The sequence below is a fragment of the Emydura macquarii genome, unplaced genomic scaffold (genome assembly GCF_026122565.2).
Source record: "Emydura macquarii macquarii isolate MOO-44397 ecotype Brisbane River unplaced genomic scaffold, CSIRO-AGI_Emac_v2 contig_3220, whole genome shotgun sequence".
Classification (NCBI taxonomy): Eukaryota; Metazoa; Chordata; order Testudines; family Chelidae; genus Emydura; species Emydura macquarii.
Window position 1 is genome coordinate 6345511 of NW_027133357.1, and position 12825 is coordinate 6358335.

The window sequence follows — 12825 nt, forward strand, 5'->3', positions numbered from 1 at the left end:
GGACTGATTCCGGCCTGAAATGGTTACTGGAGCCTAAGCTCCTCGTTAAGAGGCTGAATTCTAGGGCTCAGTGCAGTGGAACTAACCGGGCCTCGCAGGGATTTAGTGATATAACCCAGGAACCCACCAATCCTGCCCTGTTTTAGGGCTGGCTATAAATAAATGCATGACTCTGTCCCTCACATGCAGACTGAGGGACCTATGTATGTGTGCGGGTGTACCGCGTAATGCAAAGCACACAGCAACGCCCCCTCACGTCTGCACACACACCCTAGCAACATACACACAAAAACACACACAACACACAGCAACCCACAGAGCAATGCACACATAAACACAGCAACCCACACGCACAACACTTACAGCAACACAGAGCAACATATAGACAAACAGAGCAACACCAAAGAGCACCACACTCACAGTAACACATGCCCACAAAACCACACATCATGTCACTATAAGTTACTCACATACGTGTGTACACACAAACACATGCTGCAGGCTCAAATTCACAAATGTACATTGAAACAGACGTACACATTCATAGAAAGGGCCATTCTACTCACACCTGCAGCCACTCAGACTAAAACTTCTGTCTATGCACAAACACTCCCTGATGTCTCTTGCGTATGTGTTACTGTCCAGTTGTGGGGTTGTGTACACACACACACACACACTTCATTGTGTATATTGCTGGCTGTTGTTTTCTTGCAGGGCTATGCACACACATGCACATACACGCTATTGCTGTCGGTTGTTTTGTCGTGGGGCTATACACACACACACACACGCTGTTGTCTGCTGCTGTCTGTATTGTTGCCTCTTGCTGTCAGTTTTGTTGTGGTGCTATGCGCACGCATGTGTGCACATACATACCCCTGCTGTCTGTTGTGTATGTTGCTATCCGTTGTGTTTTGTGCTAAACCTCCTCCCGGTATGCACTTCCTGCCCTCACACAGAACACTCACTCCCTTAACAAGCTTCCCCAGATCCTCAGAGATCAGCAAGGTAACAAAATGAGCGGCTGAAAGGGAAAACGGTTGAGCGTTATCAAGCCAATTTTACGCTTATTTCACTGGGGTTAAAAAAACAGCAAGGGGAGGAAACACAACTGCTTCAGTGACACCTCTGCCTGTGAGCCAAGCTTGGCTCCACCAGCCACAGAGAATGGATGGGAGGAGGCATTGAGTCACGGGGGTGAATGCAGGAACTTCGAGACCCTTGTGAAATTCTCCCTTTGCCTCACTGTGGTGGTTAGCAGTGGCATGCGGGGTGTTGCTGTGGCTTAGATCCAGGCACGCGTTAGCCCAGTGCTAGGGCATGGAGTGTGAGAGGAAAATATCAGCGCAAACCTAACCCAGGAGTGTGTGGGAGTCACAGCATGTCATGTAACGTGATGCAGTTGGGCCAGTGGTTGGCTAATGAAAGCATCACAGTTACCAGGGTGCCTGTAAACCAGTGGACCATCTCACTGACCCATGCCATGCACCAGAGAACAGGAAGCCAAGAGGAAAACCAGCTGGCAAACCAGCTTTCTGCCCTTCACTGCTCCACTGGAGATCTGGAAAAGCCAAGGCCAGAGAGAGCTGCAGGGAGTATGTGAGTTTCTCAGGGTGATCCTGGAGTAGGGGGAAGATACCAGTTAATTTGTGATTGCCAGGCACATAGCCCGTGGCACATAGCCCTGGAAGGAACAATGAGCCCCCTGCATTAGACCTGAGGGCAGGGAGAAGGAAAGGACGTGATTGATACGTTGGACTTGTGTTAAGTAGTTTTGTGTTTTTTGAAGAACCGACACCAAAGCCTGGAAGGAGAGAGACTGGAATCCTGTGGGTGAATCTCTGGGCACGGGCCGTCCAGTTCACCCACCGGCTCATAGTGCGGCCATGCTTACAACTTCACTGCAGTTGTGTTTAGGATTCCCTATCGATTAATGAAGTGAAATGAATGCACGAGACACACAATCCTCTGCTCTCACATAGATCCCTACTGAACTCCTTTTTAAAAGAACACCTGTTCAAGAAATCCAGGGGTGGATTAATTCTGCTGCAATTGGACAAGTGGCTACTTCTGCTGTCTTAAACTCCCCCTGGAGACTGTATTCTTTTATGATTCATTATTGTCTGTATTACAGTAACACCCACAACGTGCCAGGTGCTCTCCACATGTCCCCCCACTCTTCATGTCCTGTCCTAAACACTTGAGTATTGCTGTGTGCTGCTGTGCTTCTCCCCAGAAGTGGCTGCAAAGTGCTGCATCACTCTGCAGCTGCTCATTCCTGACCTGTAATGCCCGTTGCTATCCCAGTCTTGAGCCTTTGCACATACAAGTCTGCTAAATATCTCAGTCCCAAACTGCGGCACTCCTTGCGACTCCAATCCTGGCTCCCCACACACTTCTGCCAATGCACCTCAATCCTGACTTTCAGCACCCCCCCGCCAGCCCGATCCAGGGCCTCTCCTTAGCGAAAGCTGCCAATAACACAGTGCATGTTGCCAGAGACACCTACACTGACTCATTAATACAGAGACCCTGGGCCTGCCAATCTGCAGCCTGCATTTTAACGACTGCCCGTGCTGCACTTCCTTCAGTTGCCAGGTATCCGCAGAGACTCAGAACCTGCAAGGACCAAGCCAGCACTGCTGCTTGCAAACTGCCAGTGCTACCCTGCAGAGATTGGAGATTTAGCCTTCCCCAGGATGCCTGGGTCGGAAACACGGCTTGGAGCAGCCTCAGAACAGGTACCGCATTTAACCAGGAACAGCGCTATGGGACCAGGATGGCTGTCAGAAGAGCTCCTGCCCATCAAACCCATTGGATTGTGCAAAACCTTTCTACTGCAGGCATGTCCTGAGGCTCCCCACACCTAAGTCCTGACCTGCTACTCCAGCCCTGTCCAGCCTCCCACGGGTGCAGTGTGGAAGGAAATGCAAGGTTCATGGCCAAGCGTTACCCACAGGAGCTGGAGATCAGTGAACCAATCAGCTCCCTCAGACTGCCCCAGGCCATGGTGCTCAGCCAGCAAACAGAAGGCAGGGGAGAGGGTCATTTTAGAAACCCTCTGGATGGGTTGGTTTTGTTAGCCATTGTTCTCGGCAAGGAGACCCAGAACAGGCAAAAAGCTCTGAGAGTCAGGCACAGAGAGGCCTGAGGCAATAACTAGCTCCTGGCAGCCTCTCTCTCTCTCTCTCTCTCGTCGTGCGTTGCACGATGGATTCTGGGTTTCGTCTCTGAATTCCATGGCTGTTAATGTGGCCATCTATCCCCCTGGATGTGAAAGCACGGGTGCACGCACACACATGCTATAAATCATCCTTCCCCCGCCCCTCTGAAATGTCATTCCATTCCAGAGTTGTCATAAAAGCGTCTTGCTTCTCTCTCTCTAGCCCTGAATCTGGCCCTGAATCTCCCTGAGCTGCACTGACTGTCCCTCTTCTGAGGTGAGGAGGAAAGGCAGCTCTTCAGTCTCCGGCTTCTCCAGCAGGGTCCTCAGTGCTGGTTACAGAGAGCAGCTGGCTTCTTTGTGCCTTCACTAGTGGGCTTCTCCAGAGAGGGAGAGTGGGGACTCTGACGGTGAGCGCCGTCCGCTGCCTTCTCTGCAGCCTGCCTTGACTCTCCCCATTCCTTTTCTTGCCCTCTGCCCAAATCAGTGGGCCCTGGGAGGCGGTGGCACCCCCTTCCCCAGCCATGCCAGCTGAGGTGCCACTGAGATACTGGAGGAACTCCTGTGCAATCCCCCAGGCAAGCAGTTTGGCAGTTTGCGTCCCAGGGGCCTGAGCCTCCACTGCCCTGTGCCAGGTGCAGTGACTCACGCCAGTGCAAAGGGGTGGTTCTGTGCTGCCACTGCAGTCCCTTCACACTGGCGTTGCCAGCACAGGGCAATGGAGAACCTGGGCCTTTGCCAGCAGACAAGCCAAAGGCTGAGCCCGAGCTCCCGTCGCGCCCCGCTGTGGTCTTCCCAGTGCAGGGGGAAGCACAGGGTGGAGGAAGCATATCCTGGCACTGCCCAAGCGGCATCTGCTCTGCAGAGGGGGTGTCAGGCACTAGAGCTGTCAATGCAGCATCTTTCCCCAGCACCAGGTCATTACAGAGACACAACAGGCAGCAGGCCACCTGCTTCCAAGCAGACATGAGCTATGGTGGCTGTTATCTGCTATATCATATTGATTTTACAGTAGCTCCTAGGGGCCTCAACCGAGATCAAGCCCCATCGTGCTAGGTGCTGTACAAACACACAGGAAGAGACAGTCCCTGCTCCTAAGAGCTCGCAGCCTGGATAGACAAAGCAGAATTATTACCCCCATTTTACAGGTGGGGAACTCAGGCCCAGAGAAACAAAGGGCCGGCATTTTAAAGATATTGAGGCACCTAAAGATGCAGGTTGGGCCCTGGCGAGAATTTCAAAAGCGCCTTGAAATCAATGGGAGTTAGAAGCCTAACCTGTGCAGGTGCTTTGAAAATCCCACGAGGCACCAGCCTGCATCTTTAGGTACCTAAAGGAATCTGTGCCAGAGCCGGGAAGCCCCAGCCCCTGGCTAATGCACTAGCCACTGGGCCATGCTACCATCCTTTGTTTGCTTCTGTGGCACAGGCTGACTAAGGCCTGAGCTGACCTGAGCTGCCATAAACTTTGCCCCACAACGGATTTACGGCCACGCAGGCTCGCACCGACGTTAACGGGGGTTTTGCCGTTGTCATCCAGGCTGAGTACATTCATGGGTCATTCTCTCCCCGCGCTGTCTCTTCTCCTCATTATTTTCTTTGGGAAAGGAAAGCCTGAGGAGCTGTTAATTTTATGTGCTATCCTCCTTAGCATCCGCACATTAAGTGCATGAGTTTCTCCCCAGTGGTGCAGTGCTCCCAGTCAGCACCAATTTGCTGTGTGCTGGCTGCCGGGTGCACTCTTTCTGGCAACGGTCATCTGCAAGTGAGAAGGAAGGAGGCTGGGCGGTTGTGGGGGCGAGGAAGAGAAGAAGCACAGGAGAGGAAGAGGAGGAAGTAAGGGAGGCCAGGAGAATCATGTGGCTACATTCCTGCCTGCTACACTCAAAATTAGCTCCTTCGCCAGAAGGAAGAAGTGACGAAACAAAAAGTGAGGGGAAAACAGACGGGGAGAAGGGAAATATACCAGAAGAGATGGGAAGGAACACAGGAAACAGACAGTCAGGTTACGTCTACACTGCAGCATATCGCTATGCAGTGGGGAAAGGCTCCATAGCGGGGAGGCAGTAGGACTCTGTGAAGTTAAAATAGGAGTGTGGACAGGGAAGCATGGCGTGGGCAAGCAGAGAGTCGGGCAGGGTATATACCAGGGTACACACCTACAGGCTTCAGACATGTCTTCACTCCCCTAAGCCATGCCTCACCATCTGCACTCTTATTTATATCCAGGCATGGGGGCTGCCTGTGTAGGTACTCTACATGCCGCTAAGAGACATGTGCCATGTAGACGTACCTTCAGAGAGACGTAGACGGATATAGCACTAGCATCTCATATGAATTAGTCACAAGCAGCCTTAGCTGCCCCTTGCAGAGGTATCAGATCTGAGTCTTCATTGCCTTCAGTGAGCATAGACCTGCTTCCGAACAGCAAGGGTTATCAGAGGAGACCGGTACCAGGACACAGACCCGCAGGCAGTTCATACAAGTCAGAGATGGGAGGAAACAACTAGATTATATAATTATTTGTACTGGGGTAGCACCAAGGAGCCCCCATCACAGTCCATAACCCCACTGCACTAGGTGCTGTACAAACACAGACAAAGATGGTCCCAAATCACTCACAGTCTAACTAGGTTCCACCTCAGCCACCCTCCGCCACAACTACAAGATTCTGCTCCTGTGTAATTTTCCCAGTTCTCTGACCCATCTGCCCCCTAGCAATGGGCCCCCTCCCCCGGGCTAGGAAAACCAGGCCACGCTCTCATAGATGTCCCTACTCTTTCTCTTCGAAGATTGAGCCTTGTTTTCCCCTTCTCTTCATTCCACCCTGAGTCTCTTAATTAATCTCCCTTTACAGCTAAACTTTCCCCCTCCTCACTCGCTGTTGACCCTTTCCCACTATCTGCAGATGATTATGCTCCCCACCCCCCCGCCCACCATGAGCCAAACCGTACATAGTGAGTCAAATCCATGCCTGGCATAAGCCCATTAGAGCTGCACCAGGGATGAATTTGGCCTATTGCGCTTCATCGGGACAGATCCTTGCCTGGCATGAATCGACAAAGCAGAGCTATTACACCTCAGCTGAGGACCTGACCTTTAGTCTCTGCTCATCAGTCGATTCCCCCCCACCTCCCACACACACACTCGCTGGTTGCTTTTCTCTGAGCTCGCTCTCATCTTGGCTGGTTCTGCAGCTTGGTAACTGAAGACAGTGTTCCAGGGGCAGGCTCATCACAGACATGTATCGAGGGGCTACAGTGCTACCTTCCTGGCCTCTGGCATGATTCCTCTGGATATGCAGCCCACAAGCGCTCTGGAGTCCCTGCTGCCATGCTGTGTTACAATCTCACATCTAATACACTGTCCACTATCACTCCTATGTCTCCTTCAGCCTCTCCGCTTGCAGGGGCCTCCCTCCTTCTTTGTCTCTTTTCTGTGTTTGTACAGCGCCAGGCACAACAGGCCCCTGGTCCCAACCAGGGCCTTTGGGCACCACTGCTTCTGTTTATCGCCCCACATGAATTAGTCCTTGCCTTTTCGAAGCTGAACCTCACCGTATTTCCTGCCTTTATTTCTCAGTTCTGTATCCTGCCCCCATTGGTGTATGCATCTTCTCCCTGACCCGCCTCCCAGGGCCCGCTCCTGCAGTTACTTTTGCTATTATGTGTATTACGATTGTATGTAGAAGCTGCAGCCAAGGTGGGGGCCCCACTGTGCTAGGTGAGAGACTGAAGAACTTACGGTCTAAAGAGACAAGAAGGGTTGTCATCCCCATTGTACAGATGGGGAGCTGAGGCTCAGAGAGATTGCCCAAGGTCCCAGTGGGAGGCTGTAGCAGACCTGGGATCTGTGTTTTGGTGTTATAAAGAGGCCTGCCTATTGAAGAGGGAGTCAATAAGGCGCAGGGCCTTATAAGAGAGAGACCCTATGCACAGAGGGAGCAGCACTTGTCGCAGCGTGGCCATGAGAGACGCAGCTCTTTAAGACGTCTCCGTTTCCAAACCCTGTGAATTACTCATCCGCAGACGACACGGAGGATCAAGCGGAGCTGCCTTTATTCAAACCGATGGCCCGTGTTTCTGAGGCTGATGCAACTTTGCAGGCTGTGCTCTTCGCCCGTGCGACCTCGAGGGGAACACGGCCCAAGCCCTGCCAAGTCCTGGCGTGGCAGACATCGCTCGAGGGGCGCTGGCATTCTCTGGGCTGCAGTGCTCCCTCCTGGGAGGGAGGGGAGAGGTTTGTAGAAGGGGCTCTGCCCAGGTTAGGAGGGAGCACCCCCCCCCCCCAGTTGGTCTGTAGGGCTCCTATGTGTGTGTGTGTGTCGGGGGGATGTGTGTTGGCACATACACTCTGATGAGCTCTGTGCTTAGCCAGGCACTGCAGCACCCCGTTTGCTATGGACAGTGCGTGGGTAACACAGTTCACGTGCTCATTCTCAGCCCCCTGCCCCTCCAGTCAGAGACCTCAAGGGGCAGCTCTCCAACATGAGGAAGCTGGGGTGTGCGTGCGAGCGGGCCCGGCACGCTCCTCTTGCAAGAGGGCAGCTCCACCTGGCCACATCACTGGAGCATTCAGGGTGCAATTCAGCCCTGCGCTGGTGCAGAGCCTGGTGTGAGGATAGAGGGAGGAGAAAGATAGATTGCTCCCCCCACACGCTGCCAGGGCCTGACATGTTGTATACACGAGTGTCTAGTGTGTACACACCTTATTCCTCTCCTTCAGCTGCCCCAGCACCCTGCAGCAACCAGGGGAAAGCTGGGGTGCAGGATCCCCTGGCTATATCTCTCCCCACTCAGGTAGCCTGCTCTCGCCCCACACAGAACCTGGAACGCCCTGTGCTACTGGAGACTCTTTGCTGGGGGTGCTTCCCTGCGGACAGGTTGTATGGCTGCTTTGTGGCCACTCTAGCCTGGTGCCCAGTGGCCAGAAGCACAACCCTGGAAACCAGGGGATGCGACAGCCAAGGCTTATAGCCCTCTGAGCTTGCATTGCTCATACAGCGCTTTGCATCCACACACAACAGCTGCTGCCAGCAGTTTACAAGAGCTGGCGGCAGTGCCTGGGATGGGGGTCATCAGGTATAATGAACTGCCAGCTCGCCAGTGGTTTCACCCGCTGTCCTGACTCCAGCTCACTGTGCAGTGCCTGGCCCGTGGAAATCAGCCCTGCTCTCAGAAACAGCAGTGGGCCCTGCAGGAAACAGCGCTTTGGAGGTTTCCCTCCACAGTGGACTGGAGCCAGCGCAAGGACGAAACCAACCATTTCATGCAACTGCTGTCCCTGCAGAGGTTTGGGGCCCGCTCCTCTGAGATGCTGAGGGGCCTCAACTCCCAAAGAAGTGCAAGGGAGTCAGGCGGACTGAGCTCTTCTGCTGTCCCTGCACCGTTGTCGCTGAGAACCACAAAGCCCAGTGCACACGGTAAGCTCTGAGCTACCCCCTTGTGGGACTCCCTCCTCCCACTGTGTCTGGGGAAGGCACAGCCATGGACCTTCCAGGGTCTGTGTGATGATGGAGTGACAAAGCCAAGGCCTCCCAGTGCTGGCCAGCCAGGCAGGGGGAGCAGCAGAGACCCTGCGACGAGAACTGGAACAGACAAAAGCAAGCGGAGAGAAGTGGGGGCAGCCTCTGATTGGCTCCGTCACTGGGAAACCCACCAGGAACTGCCAGCTCAAAGGCTGAGAGAAGAGATGTGACTGAGACAGACAACTGCATGCCCCAACCTCCCTGGGCCAAACAAGGAGCTGGGGTAAGTGTTGCCAGTTCAGGGTGCTTGTCCCCTTGTCTGTACTTGCTAGTGCAGTGGTCCCCAAACTGTGGGGCATGTTCCCCCTAGGGGGGTGTGGAGGAACCTTTTGGGGGAGCACATCGGGGCTCAGGAAGAGCCACCCAGCCCCGCTCTGCCCCCAGCTCTGATCTGGCCCCAGCCCAGCCCCGCCCCAGCTGCAGCTCTGGCCCCCAGCTTCGGCTCCCGGTGAGGGGCACGGACAGAGTCCATTATGGGGAAGGGGGGGAGCAACCTAAAATGTTTGGGGACCACTGTCCTAGCGGGCCCTAGGAGCCGTGTTGCTGAACTCTGGAGGGAGCCAGTCCAGCCCTCTCCCTCTGGGAGGTTGCTGCTCCGTGGACAGGAAATCCTTCCTCAAGTTCTTTGCCTTGCGAGGTGGGGAAGGATCCTTATTCCCATTTTACAGAGTGGGAAAGTGAAGGTCGCAGAGCTAGGAATAGGTCCCAGGAGTCCTGACTAACAGGCCCCTGCTCTCACCACTTCCACCTTGAAACAGGGAGAGACCCCTGTTGTCCTGATCCCTATCCCCTACACAAGCCACCAGACCACACGCTCACCCAGAGCCAGAAAAAGAACCCAGGAGTCCTGACTCCAACCAGCCCATGCCCTAACCTCTAGGCACCAGTCTCAACCAGATTATATCAGTTCATACACATGAAAGGGGTGGTGACCAGTGGCCATATCCAGCTGTCAGCGACACTGGCGTATATTTGGAATGATTGCACGGATGGCAATGGGGTTAGTGTGGGTTCACATGAGCGTAAATGGGAAGTAGGATCTGCTCCCAGCTCTCCTCTGGGAGCTGCAATTTCTCTCTCCCTCTTGGCTCTTCCCACACTGCTGGTTCTTTAATCGAATCATCAATTTAGGGAATTAGGGCAGAATCGCTGTGTAAGATTTGCATCCCCTGCACCTCAGCCACTCTGCATCCGGCCCCTTTATCACCCCACTCAGCCAGGCCCGGAGGAGGGGATGAGGCTTACAGAGCAGACATCTTCGGGCCACGTGTTAGAGAGAAAAACTCACGTTGGGTTTGGAGACGGACTTTGTGTTGGAAAGAAAAAGGTTCCCTAGGGGCTGTGGTGATTGGAGTGGGGTGGGGGGCTATTGGTTCGTCATCAGGGCTTACAGTGCGTTCACCATTGGCTCTGGGTTCTAGTGTTTGCGGCTGGGTCATTTTTTGAGCCTGTGATTACGCTGCCTTCATTAATGGGTTACCGTCAGCTCTGGAATTATAACGTGCTACACGGCAGGCTTTGGGGCAACGGATCAGCATTGCGTGTGTGTGCAAATGGCGGCTTGCCAGCGCTATCGCTGAAGCGAGTGCTGGGGTTTAGCTGGAAGGATCCTTGCGCCGTGTCTTGTGCGTGTGACTGTGTGGCTGAGACTCAGGGAGGGAGAGCGAGGGCTTTAAAAGCAAAGGAATGTGGAAGAGGACTGAATGAAAGAGGCAGTGGATGCTGCTGGGAAATGGCAGAGAAGGAGTAAATGCCCTCCACAAACATTTCTGCATCACTTATACCCTCCCCCAGTCCTACATCTCTCTCCTGCCTGCAGGCCCAGCTGTGCTCCCGGGGGTGGGGCACATTGGCATGGCTGGCACCATCCGTGTGAAGATGTGCCCTGAGTGCAGAGCCCTTGTGTTGTCCATATCCCACACGGAATAACTCATCCCTCGCAGGGGAGTGATGAGCCGGGCGCTCCCGGAGGTGGGTTGTACTCGCTGATCTGGGGAGCACAGACTCCCCGCCTTGGTTATCAGGGAACCAGCCTTGGGGATGCCAGGTGAGGTGCCTGCCTGAGATCTCCGTGGCTGCTGCGGGGGGCGTGGGTATCCTGAGTCCTCTCCAGTTTCTGGTGGAACCAGTGAGCAGCAGGACCTCCTGCTCCTTACCTTATAGGTGATCCCCCTGGAGTGGGAGAGAGTTCGTTTTAAGTGTGTGTGTGTGGAGGGGATCCCGCACTGGAAAATGGGGTTCCTCCCAGGTCAGGGGGGGCAGGCCAAGGATGAGATACCCAGAGCTAGTGGGGAAAGGGAATGGCAGGAGGAGGGTATTACCAGCCCCCACACCAAGCCCTGGGTGAAGTCTACTGACCCCCATCGAGGTCATTGCAGGGCAGCAGGGGTGTGTGCGCTTCGTGTCCTGCGGCAGAGTCTGGGACACAGCCCCACTCTCGCCACTCACCCCGTCACCTCCGGGCACCAGCGATGACAGGCAGGGCCCCAGGCTGCCAGCGGGGAGGCAGGCAACAAGGCAGGAAGTTCTATCTCCCTCTCAGTCCTGCCGTTGAATGGGAGATCAGGCCTGGCCAGAGAATTCCCTTCCCATCTATGCCTTGGTGCTGAAGGGGGGACAGGCAGCACGGGGGAGAGATTTCGTTCCCTCTTGGGGAAGCAAGTGTGTGTTCCCTCTAGGTCTCCCTATCAGTGAGGGGAAATGCTGGGTCCCAGGGGGAGAATTTCTAGCCTCTGGCCAAAGCGGGACGATAAGGCTGCCCTGGGAATTGCCAAGACATTAGGGAATGGCCATACTGATGGGATCCCAAGCAGCTGCTTTGCCACTGAGCTGTTTTAGGGCCTCTCCGTGCCTCATTTTCCTCATCTTACAGCTAGGGAAACCGAGGCACAGAGGGACTGTGATATGCCCAGAGGTCATGGTTTAGCCCTGAATCGCTATCGGAGCTGGGACCAGAACACTAGGTCATGCTCCCCCTTTCTCAAATACACTGTCTCCTGCCCCAGCAGTGGGGCTTAACTATGTGACCCAAAAGCTCTTCTAGCTCCATTTTCTGTGGGAACAGGCCAGGCTTGGTCAGAACCAGGGATAAACAAACCCCGAAGAGGTAAATGGTGGGGCATTTCCCCCCCCGTTTAGAGGTGCCACCTCCCTGCCTGTCTCTGGTGTCTGAAGGAGCAATCAGTTCTTGCTGCTGAGGCTTTAATTGCAGCTTCAGCTGCGATCGGCAGAAACTGCCAACCAATTCCCCTGAGACTTCCCCTCCCAAATCAGTGACATACAACAGCTATTAACCTCCTAGCACATGCTGGCCTGCAGGGATTACAGAGACGCCCAAGGGCAAAGTGCAGAACCTCCTCCTGCAGAGCGCACGGCCACCCAGAGCGGTCCGCACCATCTATGGGGCTTGCCGCCCACCCTTCCCGAGGGAGGGGGAACGCATGCAGGACAGGGGGAAGAGTGCCAGTCAAGCCCATGCTACTGGCCCCAGTTCCCTGGCTGGAGGGGAGAAGGTACGAGCCCATACTCACAGGCTGGAGGGGAAGCACTAGCCGAGTGCGGTCAGGCCTGAGCCCGTGTGGCACGGAATTTTTTGAAAAACGACTTGACAAGTTCTGGATTGGCTCACGCATATTCATGAGTTCATTTGGAGACTATATGCTGGTGTGCTTCAAAATAAGTAAAGGTATCTCGGTGTGCCCCAGTGGAGAAAAGTTTGTGAACCACTGCACTAGCCTAACTGGAGTGGGACAGCACCAGCCTCCTACTGGCTAGGAGGAAAAAATCTCAACCCACCTCCTGCAAGAGAAGTACTTTCCCCCGCTGTGCAGGGAGGAGCCATAGGCCTGGCTGGAGTGGGGCAACCACCTGTTTCTACAGATTGAGGCAGACCATTGGACCCAGCTTCCTGCATGCACCACAGGCACAGACACCCCCACACTGTATATGGGAGGCCTAGTGACATGGGATCTGGATCCAAACCATCACAACTTTACTGTGCCTGCCTCATGGAGAATCCAGCTGCTTTTCTGAACCTGGGGCCTGTAGTGCCTGTGCCAAAGAAAAGTAATGGTGGAGGGGGGGGAAGTAATAAGCCCTTTTCAGACTTCAGAAAGGGTTCCCTTTGGGTTCTGGAT

The 12825-nt window shown here is 54.4% G+C and overlaps 1 protein-coding gene across 2 annotated transcripts in view; it reads right to left on the reverse strand.

The window, feature by feature from the left end:
• The window catches only part of PACSIN1 (protein kinase C and casein kinase substrate in neurons 1), a 51251-nt gene that overhangs the window by 16346 nt on the left and 22080 nt on the right, over window positions 1–12825 (reverse strand). The window lies entirely within an intron of this gene.